Genomic DNA, 20,707 nt, shown 5'->3' with positions numbered 1-20,707 from the left:
TAATGAAGTGGCTTAGGAACATGACCTAAATAATAAATCAATCAATAACCCTTTCATGATTGAGATTAACAAACCATCAAGCAAGATGACAAGGGGCTACTATTCATAGTGCTAAAAAGAAGACAAAGTAAAAGTAAAGAGTGCAGATGATAGTAAAGAGCCTTCCTTCATAATAGAACAATGTATGTTTCAATCATAGGTATAATCAATGGTTATTGTTCAAAGGGTAAAGATCTTAGTCTTGACCAGAGATGAAGAGATTTTGATGACATATGCATCCTTAAGACTGCATATAATATAGAAGAGCAGTGGAGGCCTGGGGTTTATGAAGGAAAGTGCAGAGATAGTCATACCATGGTTAAGTATAAAAAGGCATTATAGTAGAAATACAAAGATAAGGGTGTGGTGCCTCCAGTCCATTCAAGTGAAAGTTGACAGCTACTTTTAAGCCAAACTCATTCAAGTACTCCTTTAGATCATTTTGTGACATATATGTGAAGGAGAAAATCATACAGTTAGGAGATAGTTATCAAGTGTGAGAAGGGTTATTGTTTAGTCTTTCAAAGTGCAGTTAAGAGCAATGACAAAGTCAGTGAACAAGACACCCATAGATTTGAGATTGAGAAAGATCAACTCACTACTGCCAAAAGGTAGAGGATTGGTATAAGGTTCAAAATGGGCAGTCCATTAATAGGTGATAGTCATGAATATTAAAAACAAACAATTTGCAGCCATTGAAGATAAAAATAGAGCAGATTCAAGCTAGCACATAGTCCATTCAAAGAGGCATATACAGTGATATCACACCATAACAAATCATTTCAAACAGAGAGCCATCTACACCTACAGATGTAAATGAAAAACCACATGAAGATGCAGTGGCATGGGAAGACCATAGTTAACAACAACTCAGAGTAGGGACAGTAAAAAAATGCAGGCCTAAGACACAACACAAATAGTCATCTCAGGTGAATAAGGTTTGTAGCAGGACCATTTGCAGATATCTAATGCCATTGATAGCGATTATAAGGATAGAGGTCACATGATTAGAACAATAAGCAGTGGGAATGAATGTAAGAGAGTCAAACAATATGGGTATCCCTGTGAGCAACAAATTATGGCTCATTCACTGTTACTTGTTCATCATGGTCAAGCTGAAAGGACAAGTTTGAAGAGTTTGATGAAGGCTAACTGTCAAGAGATGATTATAAGGACTGATTGTCACAGTGAAATTTGAATTTCAAACTGGTCATCAATGTTATCAAATTCAAATTTCAAACTTAAACTCATCATTAATGTATTCATTCTTCAATTTTCAAAATGAGTCAAAGGGTCAGCCAAATACAAATTCTACCATTTGAGGAGCTTTTTGAGGTCAAATATGCAGTCCTACCCATTATTTAAAGCTTTCAAGGTATGAATCATCAACCAAGGGGAAGTTTAGAAGAAAATTAACTCAAAAAATTCAGTTTTGTCTCTGATTTTGTGGAGATTTCAAGTATGCTCGCCCAACAAGTTGGATTTTGAAACTTACCTTCAGTTAGTACCTGATTTTGAGGAGTAGTCAATTGAGTCAGCAAGTCAAGGAGAGCCATAATTTTAAATTTCAAATTGTAGGAGCAACACTTCAATAAAAGGCATTTCTCAGTCATTTGTACAGTCAGTTCTCGCCTTTCTCTGATGTACACCAGTGTGTTGAGCATTGTAACTCATATTTTTTTACAAAATTTCTTAGTTCTTCTCTGATATTCCTTTGTAATCAACTTTGTTACAAATTGCAACCTGCTTTTGATTGGAAATTAGAGTTGTAACTACACTTTATATGAGTTTTATTCCGCAAATCAATAAAAATTATGCTGCTCCTTATTTGTTTGTCTTTTCATGGTATTCACATGGTCATTTTGGAAATCCATTGTGATTTACTTTAGGTCCTTTGATTTCTTGCACATATATGCAATGTTAAACAAATATCCTTTGATTAGATCAGGGCATATGTTGTGTTAAATTTGAATTTTTAGATTAAGTGTCATTGTATGGTCATTTCCATCTTTCATGAAAACTGAAAAACAAAGACCTTCATATGTATTGTTTATGATCATCGTAGGAGGTGATGAGTTGTGAATTCAGTTAATTAGTTGAGTATTTTATGATCAATCATTTAAAAATAGTATAAAAAAATATTTGGGTGCATCACCACTCGAGTAGATTAGATTTTCATTTACAATAATTTCCTTATCCCTTTTCTTTGTCAAAAAATAGTAGCTTTAGGAAAATTCAAAGGGAACTAGTCCTCTCTGGAGGTCTAGTTCAGTCATTGGGTACCCACAACCTGGAGGTAGTCCCATGTGTCATAGGTCAGCTGAGTATAGGCTTAGCTAGGGTGCAGACCTTAGTGATATATATATTACACACACACATGTATACATAGATATATATGTATATATATACATATATACACATTTGTATATATGTACATATACATATACATATATACACATTTGTATACATATACATATACATATACATATACATATACATATACATATACATATAGATATAGATATACATATATATATATATATATACATGTATATATATATGTATGTATATATATATATAATATATATCTATGTATATACATACATATATATATTTGTAGTAAGATTAGTGTCTCACTATCTGAGTTGGTTATTGGTTCTTTAATTTAGGGGATTGGTGTATATGTCACAAGTTAGCTGAGTATAGGCTTAGCTAGGGTGCATACCTTAGTGATATATATATATATATGTGTGTGTGTGTGTGTGTGTGTGTGTACACACACACACACACATATGTATACACACACACACACACACACACACACACACACACACACACACACACACACACATTGTTGAGGTTAAAGTTGAACTCCAAATAAATGCCTGAAACTTGTTAGTCCATCATATGATATAAAAATGAAAGCTACAGGAAACTTAACTTCAACCAATGAAGTAACATGAAGTAAATGAAACAAACAATATTATACCTTTCATGATATACACCTCATTGCATCCTAGCTCCACTATTCCTGGTTGCAGATGATTTGTTCTTCAGACAAGCACTGGTAGCTTCTAAGATGGCATATGAAGAATGAACTGATAGTTAACTGATACTATGATATGCATATGCAAATGATTTAAGCTAACATGATAGTAAGATATGATAAGAATTATAAAATTGCCAATTGCTTCAAACTCAAACTCACGGATGCAAGATAAAGAATCCTAGAATGACTATATGATTAGCTATTAGTCCATTAGTTTAAAAATGTCTTAGGAGACCTCTTTTTATAGATTTTTGAGTACATGAGCTTAGGTGGAAGAGATCAATGGTCATTATTGAATCTTGCAAATTGGATGGCTATGAGCAAGAAGTTGAAAGTTGAGAGAAAGGGGGAAGGAGAAGACAAGTTCCACTCATCTCACCTTGAATGAGTTGAAGACTTGAGAGGATATAGCATAGTTGGAAAATATGTAGGAATGAGAGGACAAGTGGACTTAATCCCTCCTAAGATATAGGGATGTTAGAGAGAATATAGAACAAGGTTAAGAAATAGGTGTACATACACAATATTTCATTTATTTTGGAAGTTGGAGATAAGTGGCTAATAAATGATTTTATTTTATTTTATTTTGTTGAATTAATTTAGCCACATGATGGATGAGTTGACAAAGAAGAAGTGATGTGGAGAATGAAAGGTGAGTTGGAAAAGGGATTAAATAATTAAAAAATTATTTAATTAATGAGACTATAGGATAGTAGATAGAGGAATAATTAAATATTAGATATTTAATTAATTGATTAGAAGAAAAAGATATAATGAATTAAGTATGGAATGGACACACACCTTTGGTGAATATTAGGGATTGGTCTCCTCTGATCACTGTTCTTTCCTCCCTTTGGGGTGTTTTTGTAGCAGATTATTTTGAAATTGTGACTAGTGGACCCCTTAAGCTAGCTAGATGGAAGTCGATTGATTTCTTAGATGTTGGTCAAAGTATGAAATTAGCTTTTGAGAAGATTTTGGGGGATAGAATTGTATTTCTTTCTGATTCTGAGGATGAACTTATTTGGACAAAGAATATTTCTGGTAAGTACACAGTTAAAGATGGTTACAACTCTCTTATGGTTGCTAAAGATTTATCATCTTGGCCTTATAAGTTGTTTTGGCATTCGACTTGCCTTCCTAAAGCTGGAGCCTTTGCTTGGTTGGTAGTTCAAGATAGAGTCCTTATAGGAAGGTTTTTGGCTCATGGGATTTGGCACAGGGCTTTCGAAAATTCTGTCTTCTTCCATCGATAGCAGCTGTGGAGTCTACATTTGAAAATCATATATGGGCTCTATGCTAAACTGATATTATATGTGTTGTGGCCACATTTTGTATGTGGTTTTGGGCGGGGTGTATAAAATGATCCGTTAGATACTATAGGTTTATTTTATGAGCTGTGACCGAAGGTTTTCTTCCCAGGGTTCTTTCCTTCGGCATGCTCTTTGAATCCTGTGTAAAAAATAAAAAATATTAATAAAAAAGTTTAGTGGAATAATCCACTTTTATTGAAAAAAAAAATGTTTCAATTAAATTAATTAATAGAAGGAAATGAAATAAGTTAAATAAATTAATCTTTTCAAATTAACTATTTAATAGAAGAATAATTATTAAATAAATATAAAATATTTATTTAATTACTCATATCCATTTTTTTGTGTATACATTTTACTCTTTGAAATGATGTTGAGACAACATTATTTCAAATATTAAATCAAGTCTCGATAATGTGCCCGATGGAGATAAAAATCCTGATTGTGTGCTCCCTGGGGAGATTGATTGTGAAATTATTGAAAATTTTGAATGATTAATCTCACGATAATTGAAAAGGTCTCTCAATTAAATCTATTTGTGAAAAATAAATAAAATTGCCCCACTTAAAAGCATTAATTACCCTTTCAAATGGTAATTATAAAATTAACCTAGGTTAATTTTATCCTCATTTGCATCCTTGTCATCTTGTGAAGTGAAAATAATTTTCTTGCTGAGCTGGCAAAATAGTTATCCCATTTGAGACCCATCGATTTGAGTGTGTATGACGTTATCAACAACCTCTTGAGTATGGTTATCTGGTATGCATCTTATTCTGAGCTTGTTTGCAACTTTCCGTACAAATTTTCCTTGTTTTCCGGAACGTGTTAGGCTATTTTAATTTTTTTTTTCGATTTTTGCCATTGCATTTTAGCGCTTTTATCTTGTATGTTTGCGCTTATGCATTTTATGTTAGCGCTTTTGATAGTTTAGCGCAATTGTTTGTTTTGTTTATGCTTTTGTAATGTATGTTAGCACTTTCAATATGTTAGCGCTTATGCTTTGAGTGTTCGCGTATATGTTAAAAAGGTTAGCGCATTCGATTGTTTTCACGCTTTTATTCCAAGTGATAGCGCTTTCGTGAAAATGGTTCATGCATATGTGTGTTTCAGCACCTGTGCTTAATAGAATAGCGCTTTTGTTTTGAGGAATAGCGCATTTGGTGAAAAAATGAATTTGTTTGATTTTGACTATGTTAAAATTCATTTAGTCAATTTGATTTGATATTTTGATGCGTGAATTTGATAGAGAGGTATGTTGATTGATGTGATTGATAGAGAATTTGATAAATTTGATTGATAGGATAAATGATTGAGCATTTTGATTGATAGATTGATAGATTAGCTCTAAGAGATAGATTCAATCTCTGATAAAGTGCTTGATAGAGTTAACTGAACTTAGTGATTGATAGAAAATCATTTATGATGATTTAAAAGTTGATTTGGTAGCCCGATTTTCTTTGTAGAAAAGATTTGATCGATTGTTGATGTGATTAATCGTTTGTTTGATATATTTATAGATTAACGATATCTTAGATTTGAGAGATAGATAATTGATAGAGGTCAAATTCTCTTTTTAAATAGGAGGAGCTTGATGTTCTCCAGTGTCGGGAGAAATTCCCGACCATGCGCCATTTAGTGCCAGAGCATACACAAGATGAGATTAGACATATAGATGCCTGTGGATTATGCCATTTGTTGTACATGCCTGATATTACCCATAATAGGGGTTTGTTGATTGCCTTAGCAGAGAGATGGCATAGCGAGCATAACACTTTCCACCTGCCCACTGGTGAGATCAGTGTTACATTTGAGGATGTCTGTAGGATTCTACACATCCCCGTGACTAGTGAGTTAGTCTAGTATGATTTTTAGGATCTTGGAGGGACTGAGGCTTGCAGAGTCATATTTGGTGATGAGAGCATTTTTGGAGGAGAGATCCGATAGGAGGATATGATCATGTACTATGAGACTCTCCCAGTTATTCTTGCAGGATTGACTGGCAGATTCATCTATCTAGATAGGAGATCTCGAGGTTTCGCTATTGGTTGGGGTGAGATTCTATAAAGCATGATGCAACATTGGACTTGATATGTGTGGGGTGTTTGTATGCTTGCTCATTTGTATCATGATCTTCATCAGGTTGTCTTTGATGATGGTGCTAGTCTGTCTACAAGATGTACTGATAGGGAGGTAGGGCAAGGGGGTTGCGCAATAGGCTTGTATTTTTACTAAGTGATAGGTCCTTTTCTAGTTTCAAGTTGTAGTCACGAAAATCAGAGTGCAAAAAGCTTATAGGCAACCTAGCAACTCTCCTTGATCAACCTCCCTAAGTCAAACACTCCCTGGTTGCTCAAGGGCTTCAACTCCATTGTTTTAGGCTTTATAGTCTAACACCTTACTCTCTCAATTGGCATTCATTTCCTATATCCCTGACCTATTCTCGGACTGCACAAGGTCTCCTCTTGATGAATTGCAAGTTTGTGTCAAGTTCTACCCCCATGGGTGTCTTTGGTCTTCTATGGTTTGGTGTGTAGTAATCCTTCACAAGTGCTACAAACCGATGGAGTCTATCTCACCAAATGTGTTAAATACATGTAAGATTAACTTGTTTCAACTTTATTTGATGGGTTTTATGATTTACAACCTTCCTTTGTGTACCTGATTTGACAAAAAACCATATTTTAGGCCTAAAACGGCTACAAGGAATTAGCCCTCTTTTTGGGGTTTTGTGCTTATCCTGCTCCAACGATGGATTTCCAGACAAAAAAAACCTTATATTCTGATACCCTTTTGGAAGTTCTTGAGGATTTTTTAAGTCTTAGGGTCCATTAGGCCTCCTCCATGGCTGTCCCAAAAATGGGTGCAAAAAGAAGGGTTTGCTAGGGTTTTGATGGCAAGAATCAACTTACAAGCTAGAAACCTTCAATGTGAATTATGCAACCTTAGTTCTACCATGACACATACTAATTAGGCCAAAATAAAGTAGTTTTACACCCTCAAAGGTTAGAGAACAAGGTTGTACAAAAGATGCTCATAAGGAGTGTGCAACATTTACAACTTTTCCCTTTCTTGCTTTCCACAAACACATCATTGCATGGGTACCAATTACATTCAAAACATGTAAACATGTCCAACATTAGTGACAAAGGAGAACCACATTAGCCCTACACAAAAAGGCATTAGGCAATTACAAACCAATGAATCATTCACTGTCAAAACTTGTTATCACTGCACTTTGCCTCTTTCACTACATTTTCACTTTAACCCACATTTACCACTATCAAAACTCTTTTTCAAAGGTCTGTTTGGTGCTTTTGATCAATGCTCTGTCTTTTAATTTTTTTTGACCTTCATACCTGCTATTTGGAAGTGGAAGATTGCACAAACAACTCAACTAAAATGCAAAAATCAGTCATAATTGACTGTTATAGTCAGCTGGGCATTTCAACTTTGCCTAAAGGATCATTAACTGATCTTGGAAATCTCAAAACCCATGGGTAGGGTCAAAGAACACTCCATGTTCTTGTTTGCAAACAAATAAAAGGAGATACAAGGTTTTACAAACACCGATATATGGTGGAGAGTAAGCAAATGAGTGGAAACCAACACCAAAATAGTGACTCACTATTTTTTTTTTCGCAATTTTCACAAACTAAAAAATGCAACCAGTCCTTATCATGGCTTAGAAATCCTCTTTTCTTTTAGATACAACTTGAACATCAAGACAGGTCTATCCACCTGATGAATGCATTTTCTATAGAAGAGCAAAGCATCAAACCTCTTCAAAGACCCTAGCCAAATAGCACACTTGCCTAGGGCTCCATGGCCACAAAAATTCTTGCACCTGCATTTTTGAAATAAAAACATGTATTTACATATCTTAAAAGTTGACCAAATGGTTCTTGGGAAGCCATGAACATTTAGGGCTTCAAGAAGCCAAGTTGGTCAAGCATCCTTGCCAAATTCCTAGACAAGGCAGTGAAACTGTCAAAACCAATTAATTTTGCGTAGAACTCAGAACTTAATGAAATTTGATGCCACCAAAGGGAAAAGCTTTAGGAAGCATAAGAGAACTTGAAAATGTAAGAATAGTATGGCCAAGTACAGCAGGTGTACGGACTGCTGCTCACATGGAGTTAAAACTTAGAGAAAAACAAGGTAAAAACTAGTGCAAACTTTCAAAATGCTTGATATCTTCACAACATCAACCCTTACAATGGTTAAAGTAGGAGAATAAATACCTCTAAAAGTCAGTTATCCTCCTGTATGGACAGGTACATGTCCAAGAGCACTCAAATTTGACATTTTCATGTCTAAAATGACAACTTTTAATGCTTAGATGATGCAAGGTTGATCTCAAAGACTACCAATCACTTAAGAACACTAATCACACCTAAAACCAAGCACAAAACATGTCTAAAAACTTTTCAAAACAAAAACACATTGAAAACTCACTTTTCCCAACATTTTGCCAGGCAACTCCAAACTGGCAACTTTGAGCAAAAAGATGAAAACAGGAAACATGACCACACAATGAGTTCAAAACTCATCCAAAGAACTTAGAACAACACAAAAACATCTTAGACAAACTTTCCAACTCAAGACTAATAAAAATCAAACCTGATATCAAACCTGTGATGAAATGAAGCTAGGTGCTCCTGCACCATGTACACTTTTACAGTCTTGGTGTTGGGAGCACATTGTTGTTACTCAGCCTATCTATCATAGAGTTCATGGTGATAGGCAGCCATATGTCTATTTATATGAAGGTATCCTTACTCAGCATAAGCTGGGTAAGATTGAGTATTGGTGTTGGGTTCTGGATTCACTGGATAGCATCATTTGGAGACCCTATATCAAGTGTGAGCCATGGATGGATGATACATAGACATTACCATATATTTTACAGAGTAGATATCTGATTGATCATACTACATACATTGTTGAGTGACAGTTGATTGGTCCCATTTTGAGACAGTTTGGTATCATTAAGCACATTCCTACTGGTGTCACCATGTATGCACAACGATACAAGGATAGGCAAGACTAGGGACCTTCTTTGTCTTTTGAGATAGCACACATAGAGTTTTTGGCTACTTCTATGGTAGCTTATGATTTGAGATTACACATTTTGGATCCTGGGGTCACTGTGGTTTATGCTTAGTACATTCTTGCACACCCTTTTCCTCATATCATTGATCCAATAGACCCTCCTCCTACCTCAGGAGATGAGGAGGATGATTCAAATGATGTAATGCCCTGCTAGGAAACCCCGAAGGGATTAAGCTAAAACACAAGAATGGAGTGCAAAGTTTAAAAAAAATAAATTAAACACAACATGATGATACAATGAGATATCATAAGTTTAGATAACACAACGGAAGACTAAATAACAACTAAAGAGTTTCCCAACGTGATTACTTAATTCAACATTTAAGTCAACTCACGTTAATTAATTCAATTAAGTTGATTAAGTTAATGACATGATAATACTTTAAACAAGGATAAATTTCTTTCAGTAAGTTAAAAATATAGATAATGTGATAAGGTGCATCCATTGAGGTTAAAAGTATAGATAACATGATTAAGGCTCATCCAATTAATTTTAACCATACATTGCGCTCAAGCTTATATTAAAACATAAGTCATGCATCTAGTTTCGTAACGTACTTAAATTTCATCATAAACTAATGAATATTTTTCATGCATACTTAATTTCATAATCATCAACTGAATATATTCCATTATTCTAATCTACATTCTTTCATGATCCAAATTACTGCATTTAATAAGATGACTACATACATGCATTTAAGATTAACTTCATCTAATCCACGTTAAACGTTCAACATAATACCATCCAAACATGCTAAAATAAAGAGGAACATAAGAATGTAAAACACCACATAACACCAAAATGATCTTGGAGTTCACCCCTAATGGGCTACATCTCCGGGTTTGCTCAACTGCAAGACCCCTCTGATAATTAAATAATAGTGAAGAATACATAAGGTTCACATTATTACAATCCTGCCATCAAGGCTTACGTAAACCAATAATACATACAACCACATCGGTCAAATAAATACATAAATGATCCCTGAATAGGAAAGGATCCAACTGAACATAATAGAAGCAAATACAAAGATCCATTGGAGCATCCGCAAAACTAAGTCTTCACAACCCAAGGTCTAATATGATATCGGGTTCTCACGAGGGTATAAACATTAGGATGACTCCTCAATAATGCTCCTATAAAGACAACACAACAACACACTAGCCAACATAAGGGACAAGTGTCATCACATAACCTGGTATGGTTACCATGGTAGGTCTTCCTAGGCTCTAGCCCCATCCACTGGGTTACCCTAGCAACCTATTCCAAACCTCCGACCCATCCAAGCCTCATGTGGACCCACACATCCTTTCGTGAAGACAAGGATGATGGTTTGCCATTTCAGGCCTTCTCACTGCATGTCGAGTCTGTACTAGCACTCATCCCATATGTGAGGCACAATTAACTTACTCAGTGATTCATTGAATAACTCTCTAATATGCTATTAGGTTATCACTTATTTAAACACACTTTCGATGGGTTACCCAACTACCACTTTGGGCGCGACCCCCAATCGAAAGCCACTTTCCCAAATGACACTAGACTATACTCAAACGAACTCCTAAACCAAGGAATACACAAGGTCAGGCAAATGAAGTTCAACATGGTAGGAATACCCACTTGGTCAAACAAGACTTCATGCAAGGTGCACTGACTGATGGTCCTCTAACTAGAGACCTTACCAGCTATGGTCAACCACAAACCAACATTCAACACCCGCATAAAGGACATGACCAGATACAAACCATCACATGAGACAATAAATACTCAAGATCAAGGACATAAGCAGGTACCCTAATCAACAAACAATAATAACCAACAATCACAATCTAGGACTTGCCATTTCATAAGCAAATGCGAATACAAAAATTTAAACATGCATAGGCATAAGCCGGAAGGGACAACCTTTTCCCATATTGTCCAAACATTAAAATCGATCCAATTTTATAATTGATCTAAGTTTGATTGGAATTTGTCTACCTCGTCTAGGTACAGGTCGTTCATGGTTTACTAACTCACTAAAGTTTAAATGCATCATACAATAATATAAATACTTCCTCATGAGTTTTCAAACAAAAGCACATTAATATAAATATTCTATACGCAGAACACCCAATGATGTAAAATCGATAATTCATTAATCACATAAAAATATGGTATTCATTTTCAAAATAAAACATCAATTTTCATTCTATCATGACACAGTTTATCGAAACTTAATTTCTGTCCGAAGCCAAGATATACTTTCCAAAAAACAAAAATATACATTTAAGGAAATCTAAACTAGATAATCATTTCCCGATAAAATAAGGTTTGCAAGCATATATTAAAACAACCAGCTAAGGATATTAATTCATATATATATAAATATTTGTATATAGCATAATTAATAAATCCATAAATCCTTACTCGTTAATGGGTCCCTGAGGGCTAATCCCACTTTAGAAAAAGAGGAGGTTACATGGGAGCCACCGAGCAAGGAATGGATCAAAATAAATTTCGATGGGGCATCTAGGGGAAACTCGGGAACCTCAGGAGTGGGGGTAGTTGCGAGAAATGACCAAGGGGCCATCCTCTTCAAAGGAGCACATCGATTGTAGGATGGAACAAACAATGAAGCAGAGGTACAGGCGGCACTTATGGCAACAGAGTTGGCCTTAAACATGAAAATTCAAAGGCTGCATCTGGAAGGAGACTCCTAGGTGGTCATCAACACAATTGCTAAGGGCAATACTCCATCATGGAAATTGTCTCATTGGGTGGTGATCATCTGAGAGAAACTCAACCTCTTTGAGGAATTTTGGGTTTTCCATGTCAAGCGAGGTGCCAATGCAGTGGCAGACCTACTTTCCAACATTGGATGTGACATGACAAGCCAAATGGCCAAGTGGTGGATGGGAGACGACGAAGTGTGGAAGTGGACTTAAATGCAGTCCTAGAAGCACGAAGCAATCAACATGCACGCAAGGAAGCCTGAAATGATAGTATGTCCTTTTGAAGAATGCTACAATTAATGAGGCAGTTGCCGAGTGCAAAGTACCTATTAGAGATGATGGCAGAGTGCAACAAATCTGCTGCAAAATCTCTTTCCTTTTATGACATTGATCCTACATTTATGACCCATCTCAAACGACAGCGGAGGAACTTAACTCCTTTGGTTTGTGAGCGGAGTATTGAGTCTGTATTTAATTTGATTGATAAATAGTTTCATGTCATTCGCATTGTAGAGTTTGGCTTTAATAATTTCTGTAGGTCCAATGGAGGCAAATTTCACTTTGAGAACCGAGAAGAAATTGGTCCCATTTCTAGGGACTGTGTTGGATAAAAGAATGCAGGGGCTCTTCAGGTTTTAAGAGGAGAAATTGTGGAGTGCGGTGTGCCTGATGCTAGGAGAGGAGGTGTCGCACATCCATTTTTTCTAGTGGACGAATATGGAGGTGTATTCCCTGGTTATGGCATGGGCATGTGAGTTTGAGCCAGAGGTAGAAAAAATAAAGCTCACTTTGAAAAAATTGATAGATGGGGAATAATTAATCAACCTCAACTCCATTTTGGAGTGGGTTGTCCCTCAGATAGGAATTCACATTAGGGAGGGAGACGTTGAGGAGGAGGAGCTATTGCTGTTTGTTCAAGGGCCGGAAAACTACATTAAGGAACAATGCTGTGAGCAAGCTCGCATTGGTTGGGAAGCCATGAAGCTCTATGTTAAGCTAATCAGAACGGATGAAGTATTGAAGGCTCTAAAGGTGGTGATGCATATGGAGGTTGGGAGAGATCTATGAGATAGATTTGAGGAAGGGCGGGCGGGCGGTCCAACTGCTAGCAAGTCTGGAAGGTGACCCCGATTTTGGATGCTTGGAATGCATCCCAAAGATGAAGAGTGAAGCTGCAAAGGGAAAAGCACTGGCAGATATCACAGATGAGGAGAAGGTTAACTAGAGTGATAACGAGTGAGCGGCCATGGGGCCATGGTGTTGTTTACTTTTACTCCCACTTTTGTTTTTGAAAATACTTTTAAGGCATGTCTGTAATAATTTAGTACAGAGATGCACAAAACTGGTTTTATTTCTTTGGTTTTAGCTTCAAATGTTTTCCATAGTAGATCAGGATTGTGAAATTTTGGGCCGATGTTTATATCTTTAGCGTGGCCTTGGATGATTGTATATCTTTTTTTTGAATTAATATACCACAAAATTACCGATCAAAAAATAGAAATAAATCCATAAATCCATAATTCAACCGCAATTAATATATATTAAGAAAAATATACATTAATTAAAAATTAGCAATTAATATATAATTAATAATATTCATTAATTTATTAATCACTACAATTAATATATATAAAAGTTATACATTAATTAGTAATTATAAATTAATATATTATTAATTATAAATTAATATATTATTAATTAAAAATTAATATTAATAAAACCTTTAATAAAACTATATTTATATTTCATTATATATAAATATATATATTATTATTATTTTTGTTTTATAAACAAAATATATATAAAAAAATAATTAAAAAAAAAATAAACCAAGGCCAAAGGGCAGACCCACGTGGAGACCACGTGGGCCTCCCTTTCCCCAAGGGAAGGCTAGGGAGACCATGTTGTGGTCTCCACCCAGCCTCGGCTGAGTGGAGGCCACGACATGGCCTCATCGCCAAGCCTCTCCCCATGGTATGGGGAAGCCTTGGCTCTCCCCAGCCATGGGTCGAGGGCCTCGACTTCCATGCCGCCTCTCCCTGACAGCCAAAACATAAACTATTCATAATTTTTTTTTGAACTTTATTTTTTTTATAAAAAAAAGACAAAACCAAAGCCCCAGCTGCTGGGTACTCTCAGACCAACAAAGTATATATATATTTTTATATATAATTTTTTAGAATAAACTTTAAAAGAATATAAAACACCAGTTTATATTTAATAGTCTCAGACTGAGACAAACCATTTCCAGAATACCCATGGTATTCAAATTAATAAAATTTTGTTAAATAACCTTCAGAATAGGTGAATTTTCTCAACTAGGAAACTATATTTGGGCAAAAATAATGATTTCTCACAAATTCACTCAACCAATCTGCCAAACTCCAAACTAATTTCCAATTTAAAACTTAATCAGGAACCTTCAATGGAGTTTCAAGAAAAATTCATCAAGAACAACCAAACCCCCAATATTTGTTCTATTTATTATTTTATATTTATTTTTAAAATCAATCTGAGCAAATCAGAAACTGATTTGAAAACAAGGAATTAATTGAAGGAGGGGTACATTCAAGATCTCCTTGCTATTCTACTCTATATTCATCAATCAAAAAGATTATTCAACAACAAACTCATTTCTTTCAACCAGAACAATAAATTTCTTGGGCAACAATGAAGACAAATAAAAGGAAATCCTACCTCCATATGTAATTCTGGAAGAGATTTGAAGGAGAGCCCAACCCGTGAGCTTGGAATCCTTCTTCCACCCAATGCCCCAAAATTTCTCTAGAGACCTATTCCAAAAAGTCTCCCAACCATATTTTTCCAAAAATTATCTCTCCCCAAAATATTTTTCCAACCCTAGGTTAAAATGGCAAAGTGTTTGACCAAAAATATCAGTTCTAATTCAAAATACTTTTACACAATTTATTTCTAATTTAGAAAAATCAAAATGCCTCTTCCTCATTTAATTTCTAATTTTCCTCAATTTTAACAAATTAACCTTTATATTCCAAAATATTAATGAGGGTAACATATTTTTTAATTAAAATAAAATCCCCAAATTCATTCTTTCCAACTTTATCAAATATATATATTAAACTTGCTTTTCTTTAATAATTGAAATCAACCTTTCTATTTTTTTAAAAATGCCAATGAGATTAAATTAATTCTATTTCAAATAAATTTAAATCTTTCCCTTGTGCTCCAAACTCGCCTTCTGATGAAGCATTATTATTAAGTAAGATTCATTAGAAGGGAAAAATGCCAACGAGATTAAATTAATTCTATTTCAAATAAATTTAAATCTTTCCCTTCCAAAAGCATAAACAAAATAAATTAATCAATTTAAAATTAACCATTTAATCAAACTTGCTACCAATTTGGATTGAAGAATTCTAATTAACAATTAATCGCATAAAGGGAACCTATTTAATTTAGTCCCTTAATTTCTAATGCATAAACACACATTAAATCAAATTAAATATTAAGGATTAATAACTCAATTTAACCACACACAAAAACACGCAACCCAAGAAAGTCAAGCAGACAAACGACCTGCATACCCACCCAAAGGGAATACCGACGGACAATTGATGACACTCACTTGAGCACGACTAAGGTCAAAACAAAGGTCTCACAACCACCTAATCCAATTTCTAAGGGCCAATGAGGACACTCAAACCTGCGAATCCAGGTGGAGCCGAACCTCACACCCATGCGGTAGTGTACCTGCAATCTCTTGCAACCAAGAGTCATACATGCATACATATATATACTTAATGAAAGTGTTAGCCCAAGATAATAAAATGAAATAGGAGAATTAATAAACTCATGTACGAATTGATGTGAAAACCACATTACCTTGTACGCACAATAATTAAAACATCTAACTATAACATGATTACATGATAAACTAACCAAGGTCAAACCGAGATTAGGATCTGATTAGGGCAGGGGTACTACATTCTCCCCCCCTAGATTTTGACTTACTCCCGGAAGTCGTAAGGCTAGACAGAGAACATGTCGCACGCATTAGCCCTGAAACTCATTCAACAAATATCAAATTGCACATAGGAATCTTTCCACAAATAAATGAAACATTATTGCTAAATCCTCTACGAATACCATTATCCATTGGTAAGATACATCTAAGTCCATACATTTCTTATAATATTCTAGGAATTATCCATAATCAAAGCAGAGCAACAAGAATGTTCTTCCTTTCATTACACCAAATTAATGCATTACAAATAGGTAAGCAACAATTACCATACTCATCTAACAAATATGACAAGAAAACATGCCATCATGATCAATTTCTTTTACCAATCCATCCTCATCATAAGTTTTATCGCATAGAAGTCGTAGTTCCCCTACTCGTTTGAACTCATTAGACTCATATTTTATTATTGTTTACTTTCAATGGATACATTACCATGATGTGTTATTCAGACTTATATGACATTATTTCATGCTTTATCTAGATATGAGAATGCATAATTTATTTGCAGTATTTCAATACTTGTGATTTATGGCGTTTTATGAATTATTGCTATGTACTGACACTTTACTTTATCTATGTAATATGGAATTTTATGTTGTGTGTCTGCGAGTGTATTGGATGCAAGGGGATGATTTTCCTTCACTCACTCTGGTGAGACAGGGAACATTGCGATTCTCCTTCATCGGTGTGCATGCCGTGATTTCTATATTGTATATATGCATGTGTGGTTCGGTGATGCAGGATATTGCAGGTACAAGTACCGGGTAGGTATGGGGTATTGTCTCCACTTGGCTTCACAGGTCTGAGCATATTTTCTGATGGAAGTGGAGGAGATAGTTTTTTGACCCTATTTTTACTCAGTTACACTCGTGTGAGTGTCGTCAGTTGGTCATCCTGTCAGTTTGTTCGGCCTTCGTATTTTGTCATTTGATCTTTTTATGAGTATTTGCTTGAGGTTTGCTCAGTTTGTGTGTTTAGTGGTTTTAAATTAATTAATTAAATTTATGGAGTTATCTCATAGTTGGTATTTTTGAATTATGTATTTTATGCTTTGAGATTATAAATTTAGTAAATTAAAAGAAGTTATTAAATTAAGTTGCAAGTTGCATGATTTTAGAAATATAATTATTTAAATTTTAATGGAAAAATAAATTGGATTAATTGCATTTATTGTTTCCTAGAATTTTAAATAAAATAAAAGAATAAATAAATAAATGAATAAAAAAATTAATTAGAATTATAGTATTACTTTAATTTCTTTATTTAGAAAATTAATTAATTTGCATGAGAAAAGAAAAGAAAGAAAAATGATTTTTAATTATTGCATGTTAACTTATCCCTTTGTTAGAAAATTAGAAAAGAAAATAAAATTGCTTTTATTACTAAATTTAGGTTTTTGGGAAAAATATATTCAACCTTGAATTTTACTTTAAAAAGGGGAATATGTCTTTATTTTAGAGGAAGACAGGAAACAGGTCAGGGATTTAGGTGAAGAGAAATTTATTTGGAAGCTTGTTGAAGGATTGGTTCTCTTCTACAAATTTCTTCGAGGAAAGCTATACCAGGTTGGGTGGCTTCTTTTGATTGTTTGTTTTAAAGAAAATATTTCTATTTCTTCTATCTTTCTGAATGATGTGTGTGTTAAGATGTTTGTCAAATCTAAAATCTTGTCTGATTATTTCTTATTCTTGGCTAAAGTCCATTCCTAAAGTTAATTTCTAGTTTGTGGAAAGAAGTTATTACCTGGGTGTTTGTAGATTAAATTTTGAAAAAATTGGGAAAAGTTATTTTGACAAATTTTGCCAATATTTTTATTGTGCATGGAAATTGCAAGATTTGGGAGGAATGAGATTTACCGATTAAATCATTCCCTCTTGTTTGATTTTTGTTTTGATATTTTGCTATGGTTGTTCTATCAATATTTGTACATCTCTGTGTAATTATTTAGTTACTATGGTAATGAATTTAATTTTAATTAAATTTATTAGGTTATTAAAAGTTATGGAGAAATTGTTTTAATTTAGTATTTTGGAGAAAATCTGTATTAATTAGATTCCCTGGAAATAAAATTTAATGTTTTTTATAGGTTATTGGAATTTAAAAAAAAAAATTAATTAAAAAAAATAAAAAATAAAAAAATAAAAAAAATTCATTAATTAAAAAAATTAAAATAAAATAAAATAATATATATATATATATATATAGTATTGTGGTTTTATTATGTTATTTTGGAAATAAAAAGTTATTGTAAAATTAAATCTTCATTTTATTATATGTTTTTAATGTGATATAATTATATGATATTATATTCGATTGGTATATATATTTATGTAATTTTATTATATTATTATATATATTTTTAATTTGAAAATTAATTTAGATTATTGGTATAAGCTAATCGGATTTAATTATAAATTAATCATGAGCATATAATTAGGGGGTTAATTTTTATGTGATTGATTTAACCTTATTGGACAAATGACAAATTGATTTCTTTATATTAATATAGTTGTATTTTTTTATTTTCTGGAAAATCTTTAATTGCAAGTTATTTATGCTTTTGGCCGTTTTAAGAAAAGATTGCCTGTATTAGGATCTTGTGTAAATGGCATTTGCAGTCAAGATTAATTTCATTGCAATTCTGGTTGAGTTGTCATTATGTCATATGTTGTTATATCTCCTTGGTCAGGTGTTGTTGTATAACCTTCTTGATGTGAGCCATTGTGTGTTTTGTCCAAATGGTCAATCTTGGGTTAGTGATTGTGTATCCTTCACCTGTGGTTTGTCAGGATTAGTTATGGTTGTCTATTTCACCATAGAGTTCTTGTAGAGAGACCTTTCCTATTAGTGTCCTATGAGAGAGAGTGGCTTTCAAGCCAGGGCCGTGCCCAAAGTGGATGATAGGATAACCCGTCGAAAGTCAGTTAAAAAGTGATAACCTAATAATATATTGGGGGGGAGTGGAATAAATATTAATTAAGATAATGTACCTCATGCATAGGTGAAGTGCTTGTACATGGCTCATAATGTTGCGAGAAGGCCTGGAATGGAAAACTTACCACCTTGTCTTCATGAAAGGATTGGTAGGGTCCGCATGAGACTTAGTTGGAGCCAGAAGCTGGGAGAGGTTACGAGGACAAAGAGCCAGGACCTAGGAGGCCTACCATGGTAACCATCAAGCTATGCGATGACACTCTCTCCTTAGAGTCACTAGTGTTTTGTGAGTTGAGTCACATGGATGTTTGCAGAGTCTTGTAGTGCTTTCATACTTGTCTTACTTTGCTTGCTTGAGGGATTTCTACTATCTCCTAGCATGGTGGGGTGGTTCCATTTTGGGATCACATGGTCGGGTGGTAGTGCCACTTCCCATCAGATGTTCTAGATTGTATCTTCAGGAAAGGAAAGGCTTCACTGATGTTTCTTGGTTCATGGTTCATGTACCAACTCTTGTTCATGATCATTGTTCAGTTGAGACCTTGTGGTCATTGTATCAACTTTTATGTAACCTTAATATTGTAACTTTGTAATCTGTGGGATTATTGGAAGCCATGTATTTATGGATATTGTAATAGTATGTCAGTGGAATGTATGTTAATTCAGTTGCTTTGATCTTATGTATAAATGTTTTATGGAAATTGGATACATTGAAATACTTTAATTTCTTCATTATGGAATTTAGATGTATGTGTAGTTTTGAACTTAAGCATTTACTTTATCTAATTAAATGGACAATTGGATTAACCATGGTGTTAATATAATTTATGATTAATCTTCGTTGGTAACCCTTAGGAAATCCTGTGTTAGTCTTCTGTTGTGTTATTAAATGTACAATTGTTATAATTAATGCACTTAATCTTTAATTTTTTTTTTTTCACCCTTTAGTTGCCTAGTTGTGTTGTTTTCCTTTAGGGTTCCTGGCAGAACATTACAAAAGTAGCTTCAAAATTCAAATTCTACAACCAAGTTAACTTCCAATAAATAAGAGCAACATATAGTACACAATTATTTACACTTGTCACGCATATAAGAACCTTTCCAATGACTATGTCCCATAACATAGTGATAACTTAGCACAATTTACTCCTTGATTACACATAATAACCATCCACATAACTGGAATGCACAACTCAAAAGGCCACATGTGAGCATGTCTAATGCTCGATCAAAAATAACATGCACTATCAGCATCTCTATGCCCGATCTTAGAACAATAACATGATCATAAATATCCAATATCTCACTCAAGGCTCGATGGTGCTAGAGCACACCATAGCAGTGCTACTTTCCATACAAGACCTTTGTGAAAATCCCTTGTTGACTAAGGTGGTTAGCCTCCAAGAGATAGTCACCACACATAGGTAGGTAGTGGATCCTAGCTGCATCACAACCTCACATACCCCCATCCTCAAGGTTCCCTACGTCTACTTCCTCATACACACTCAACCAAGACTGTCTCATACGTTCTTGAAGAGG

The sequence above is a fragment of the Cryptomeria japonica genome, chromosome 5, assembly GCF_030272615.1.
Source record: "Cryptomeria japonica chromosome 5, Sugi_1.0, whole genome shotgun sequence".
NCBI classification, from domain to species: domain Eukaryota; kingdom Viridiplantae; phylum Streptophyta; class Pinopsida; order Cupressales; family Cupressaceae; genus Cryptomeria; species Cryptomeria japonica.
Note: the sequence above shows the minus strand (reverse complement) of the source record.